General features: G+C 45.5%; 1 protein-coding gene and 1 long non-coding RNA gene across 2 annotated transcripts in view; one reads left to right on the forward strand and one right to left on the reverse strand.

Moving 5' to 3' along the window:
- The window catches only part of LOC106947900 (phenylalanine--tRNA ligase, mitochondrial-like), a 45,752-nt gene that overhangs the window by 21,393 nt on the left and 18,383 nt on the right, over nt 1–5,976 (forward strand). The gene's annotated exons all lie outside the window — the stretch shown is intronic.
- Nucleotides 2,481–3,682, reverse strand: LOC106947903 (uncharacterized). Its single transcript, XR_001425066.1, has 2 exons — nt 3,572–3,682; nt 2,481–3,523 (listed from the first exon to the last, which is right to left on the reverse strand). It is a non-coding gene; the product is annotated as an uncharacterized LOC106947903 (long non-coding RNA).

Consider the following 5,976-nt stretch of genomic DNA (forward strand, 5'->3'; position numbering starts at 1 on the left):
ACTCGTTTGTTTTGCTAGCTGCTAACTTTGAGGATCGACTCTAGAAGCTAACAGCAGCCATGACAGTAAAACTTTACAAGACAATCTGAAGATTATCAGAGAATCTTCTAGAAATAAAACTAACCGACGGTCAGCTGCCACCGGATGGTCAGCTGCCACCCGACGGTCAGCTGCCTCCCGACGGTCAGCTGCCACCAGACGGTCAGCTGCCACTGGACCCCAGGAATGATTCAACAATTTATCACGGTGTCTGAATGTCCTGAATAATAAATGACTGTTTTCTCTTCCCACAGTCAATCAGTGAAAGATCAATCCTGGCTGGATGTATTAAGCGGTTGGATGCATTAAGCAGTTGGATGCATTAAGCGGTTGGATGTATTAAGCGGTTGGATGCATTAAGCAGTTGGATGCATTCAGCATTTTACATCTTGCTAAAATTGATCATAAAATGAAATAAAATTCTAATTAAAGCGAGAAACTTTGTGTTTCTAAAAAATTTTGCATCTCATTATAGCGATATATAAAACTAGTTTTACTCGTAAACTTGTAAATAAATATAAATCTTTAAAGTTTCTGGTTTTTATCAGATTCTGCTCCTGAGTTTATTTCCTTCTCTGGCACCGTATGTTTTATTGGTGCCAGTTTTCCAGTAAATGTTTATTAGCGTTATCAAACCAAAGCTAAACTGTTCTTAATTAAATGAAAGCGCCTTCAGGGCGTTTTCTCTTTATTACAGGATTTTATTTTCTCTGTCCTACAAACGTCATCGTGTCGATTCAAAATGTCTCCTTGTGTCTTAGCGTGCGGCCTTAGCTCGTGACATTAGCTCGCGTTTCTCCGCCATTAGCACATTTAGCAGCACCTACACAAGTGTGATTAACAGCGCTATGCCCCTCCTATTGATGATCTGTCGTACCATTCAGTCTCTACATAGTTTTAACAAAGACATTTTTTATAAAAGTTACTGCAGCTTTAAATAAACTTCAAACATTCAGGTGTATCCTGGAGGAGGAAGAGGAGCTGTACTCTTCATCCTCCTCCTCGTGGCGTGGCTCCGTGGCTCTGTGGCACCGTGGCTCTGTGGCACCGTGGCTCTGTGGCACCGTGGCTCTGTGGCTCTGTGGCACTGTTGCTCCGTGGCTCCATGGCTCCGTGGCTCTGTGGCACCGTGGCTCTGTGGCTCCGTGGCTCTGTGGCTCCGTGGCTCTGTGGCACCGTGGCTCCGTGGCACCATGGCTCCGTGGCTCTGTGGCACCGTGGCTCTGTGGCACCGTGGCTCTGTGGCTCTATGTTTTCATTTAATCCAGAGAATCTCCTGAACCAGAACCAGAACCCGGTTAAAGCAGAACAGAAATGTTTTCCTACCAGACTCTTCCAGCCTTCTGGGCCGCGGGGCCGGTTCTGTTTGCTCTAATTAAAGTTCTGCTCATATTTGATCAGTGAGGTCTGGGTCGACCCGTCTCACCGCGCTGATCATGAGGGATTCTGGGTAAATGTTCGGGACGGTTCTGCAACATTAACCACTGCAAACGTTAAACAGTAAATCTCTGAAATAATCATAAAACCCGGAAACAGCAAACGGTTTGGATTCTGGGTCTGGTTTATGTTCTGGTTCTGGCAGCAGAAGTGACTGCGATCTCTGCAGAGCTCTTACTGCTCATCAACTGGGTCAAAGGTCAAACATTAACCGGGGGTTACCGCCTGGTTCCGGTCCAGAGCAGAAAGCTGAGGTTTTCTGGGATGTTCTGGACGTGAATCCGTCCAGAACAAACCGGTAGAAGCTGCGTTAGCGGTTAGCCAGAGAGAGAGCAGCAGAGCTGTGAGTGTGATGGAGAGAGACAGCAATAAACTGGACTCTATTAGAGCTGCTGTCCACCAATCTGGCAACCCGCATCCCCCCCGAGGGCAGCAGCCGCTCCGCTCTGCGCCGGGCTGTAAGGAGGTCCGCTTCCTGTTTATTGTTCTGAAACGGTTCTGGTCCGTTTCCATCTTCAGACGCTAGAGAAAATGAGCTCATTTATCTGGGAAGCAGCCATTTCCCCTCAGTCACTGCAGTACATCTTCATCCAGGGTCAGAGGTCAAACAGCAGAAAACTTCCTGTTGGTTCCCTCTGATTCCTATAAATCAGCTCCCAGTGTCAGTTCTACATTCCCAGTAACTCCAGTAAACCTCCCAGTTTACAACAATAAAACATAGATCTGCTGTTGTACCAACACTCCCGACCCCTCAGGTTCTGGTTCTGGTTCTGCTCTGCATCCAGAAGAAGAACCGAACGAGGAGAAGCAGCTTCTATGCACCACAAATTTGGAACAAACTTCCAGAAAACTGTAAAACGACTGAAACACCGAGAGCCTTTAAATCTCCACTTGAAACCCAGCTGGTTAGAGTTGGATTTGGAACAACTAGGATTGGATCCCGACCCGGGTTCTAGTGCTGGAGAAAAGAGGTGCGGGTTTAGACCCCCCCCCCCAGTTGTTTTTTTCCTGCCGATTTGAAGGGCAGAACTTCGACTCGGCAGGAAATTTAATGTTTTTGATTGTTTATTCAATGTTGCATGATTCTGTGTTTTTGTGTTTTATGATGTAAAGCACTTTGAAATTTCTTGTTGCTGAAATGTGCTATACAAATAAAATTTGAGTGATTAATAGATGGATGCATTAGCACGTTAGCATTAGCTTCTGTTGATTCCTTTGTAGGTGTTGCACTTTAGCTAAGCAAATGTTCATGATTAGCACTTTAGAATTAGTCTACATGAAATACTGTGTTGATGTAGCAGTTTATCATTAGCAGAGCTAATGTTGATGATTAGCATCTAGCATTAGCTTCTGGTAAATCCTGTTATTACACTTTAACAACCTTAGAACCAGTGTTTATGATTAGTGCTTTCATGTTAGCTTGCTTTAAATCCTGTCTTTGGTGTAACACGTTAATGGAACTACTAGCATTTAGCACTAGCTTCAGTTAAGTCCTGTGTTGGTTTAGCATTTTAGCTGAACTAATGTTTACAATTAGCATTTTAATGTTAGCCTCCACTAAATGCTGTGATAGTGTAGCGCTTTAGCGTCCTTCAGACTAATGTTTATGATTAGCACTTTATTGTTAGCACAGCTAACGTTTTAGTTTAGACACGGTGATGCTGTCAGATCTGGTTCTGGTTCTGATCAGATGAGTAACTTGTGGGTTAGAGTGGCGCCGGTGTTTAATCAGCGCTGCAGGTTATTGATGCCGCAGCAAAGCGGCTATCAGGAAGCTGATTGGTTGCTAGTGATTCAGAGGCGACTGATTGGATGAAAACAAATGGTTCTGATGACTGATGGGACCCGTCCAGAACCCAGATGGCGCCATGGATTGTTGATGCAGCTGTTTGTTTCTTTAATCCATGAAGATTCATCTCTATACTTTATTCTGGGCTTTTTTAAATGAAGTTTCCTCCTTAAATCATGATCAGTGGAGTTGTGGACTTTGACTAGGCCCTGCAGCACCTTGCTCCTCAGTGGTTCTGCTGCTGAAGCGGTGAAGCTCCTTGGTTTTTTCATGTCACTGTTTGTTTATGAAGTTTTTCTATGAAACGACAGGAAAAGGAGCAGCAGCTTCTCTTTCTCCACCTGTCGGTCGTCACAACGCCGAAGCTCAGCTTACAGACACACAACCTGAACTGCATCATGAGCCATCAGGGCTCACACACACTCTGACACACACCCCAGGACGCTGTGTGTCCTCACAGTGCTCTAAACATCCACAGAGGCTCTCCGCTGTGAGGAAGAGGAGAAACATGAACCTCCTCATCCTCCTAATGACGCCGGCTTCCTGCTCTCACTCCATCCTAATACAATTAATGAACACACACACACACACTCATTCACACACTCAGGAGACTTCCTGTTTGTCTTACAGCTGCTATCGACCCACACACACACACACACACTAACGCCCACAAGAAGCTTTAAGTGGGAGTGAAGTGGAGGAGAGATGATGGGCAGAGAGAAAAACCACAGAGAAAATATCTGAATGAAGAGCGAGACGAGTTTTTCAGAACTGGACCGGACCGGTTCTGGACGGGTACAGGACCGCTCCAGGTTCCTGTCATTTTCATCTGATAGAACAGAACAGTTTAAGTGGTCCAGCTAACAGCTCTGCAGACCACGCATATGCTGGACACCCACACATATTTGGTTTATTGTGTTTTGATAAACAGGTTTAGTTCCACTAACGACATTCAGTTTTTACAGTGTATCAGTGCAAAACAGTTAGTTTTGCCTTAAGATGGAAAATACAGAAAAATGAGCAGATTATGCTAATTGGTTGTATCTTTATGCTTTAGCTAACGTAGCATGTTTTATTCTGTAGCAAAGGTAGCATACCTTCTGTAACGTTGATTTAACCAGTTCTGATCCAGAGTTCTAGTCCAGAACCGGTTCTGGTCTTGCTGCAACCATCAGTGGCTCCATAAAGCCTAACTAAAGTAAGTTCTGGTGAGTCCAGAACGTTTAAATGATCAGTATCAACCCTGTTAAGAGTTATGGTGTGTGTGTGTGTGTGTGTGTGTGTAATGGATAAGTGAATAATGGATGGAGGCGTTTGGAGCCGTGAAGCAGCAGCTGCTGTGCTAAACGCGTCTTTAAGGCCAGATCAGCCTGTTTCTGCCGCTCGCCTTCAGCTTCATGTGCTGCTGTTTAAGTATTTACGCTGCTGGAGACCAAACCTGTCAGGAGGAACTGAAACAGTCGCTGCTGCTCAGGAAGCTGGTAAAACTTCACCGCTGCTGCTGCTGCTCACCTGGAAATCTCTGCTGGTTTCCCTGTTTCTGCTCCAGGAAGTCACTTTGGTTGGTTTCCTGTTTAAAGATGAGAAAGAAGAAAAAGGAGAATAAAGAAACATGGACCAGCTGCGGGTTATCCAGACGTCACATAAATATATTTACAGTTACAGGATAAAAAACTACAACTTATTGTTTTATTCGACAAAAACATAAACGGTTTCTTCTTCTTCTTCTGCGGCTAAAGGTCAAACAGAGCACTTAACGAGCAATTAGCAGAGGGGAAATGTGGGCCGCCCCTCTGAATTATTCACCGCCATTGCAGGGAGAGAGCCAGCCTCCGTCAGCCAATCGGACGCTGCGCAGCTTAAGTGGCTTTGCATTAGCCGGCCGGGGATTCTGGGTAATGGCTGTTATTTCCAGCTGATGTAGTCAGAGTGACCGATGGTTCTGATCCACCTGCAGCTGGTTCTGCTGGTTCTGTTGGTTCTGTTGGTTCTGTTGGTTCTGTTGGTTCTGCTGGTTCTGTTGGGTCAGCAGCAGATGAAGCTGCTGGTGATTCAGGTCAGCTGTTGATTCTGATGATGAGGAGGAGGAAGAGGACTGAGTCATGAGACACTCATCACGTCTCCTGGAGCTCCAGCAGATGGACAGTAGGCGACACACACACACACACACACACACACACACACACACTCACACACATACACACTCACACACACACTCACACACAGACACACACACACACACACACACACGCTGCATCTATCAGCTAACAGCCGTTCCATCAGAACATGAAACGTTAAAACACCAGAACCAATCGGACCTCAGTCGGTTCTGATCGACTCACAGAAACCAGAACAACCCAGTTAAACCAGTAACCAGCTGGAACTGTTCTGCTGGATTCTCCCCGTTAGAAACAGAAACCGGTTTGACATCAGTTTGGTGGATCAGCTTCAGCTTCCTGCTTTCATTTCCATTCACCTGTTTTTGGTCTTTGGCCAAAGACTGAAGGAGAACCTTCCAGCCTGGAACCTGGAGCCGCCGTTTGGTTTCCGTCTGGTTTCCGTTTGGTTTCCGTCTGGTTTCCATTTGGTTTCTGTTTGGTTTCCATTTGGTTTCCGTTTGGTTTCCGTCTGGTTTCCGTTTGGTTTCCGTTTGGTTTCCGTCTGGTTTCCATTTGGTTTCTGTTTGGTTTCTGTTTGGTTTCCATCTGGTT

The sequence above is a fragment of the Poecilia latipinna genome, unplaced genomic scaffold (assembly GCF_001443285.1).
Source record: "Poecilia latipinna isolate Pla-1442-1.1 unplaced genomic scaffold, P_latipinna-1.0 Scaffold261, whole genome shotgun sequence".
Classification (NCBI taxonomy): domain Eukaryota; kingdom Metazoa; phylum Chordata; class Actinopteri; order Cyprinodontiformes; family Poeciliidae; genus Poecilia; species Poecilia latipinna.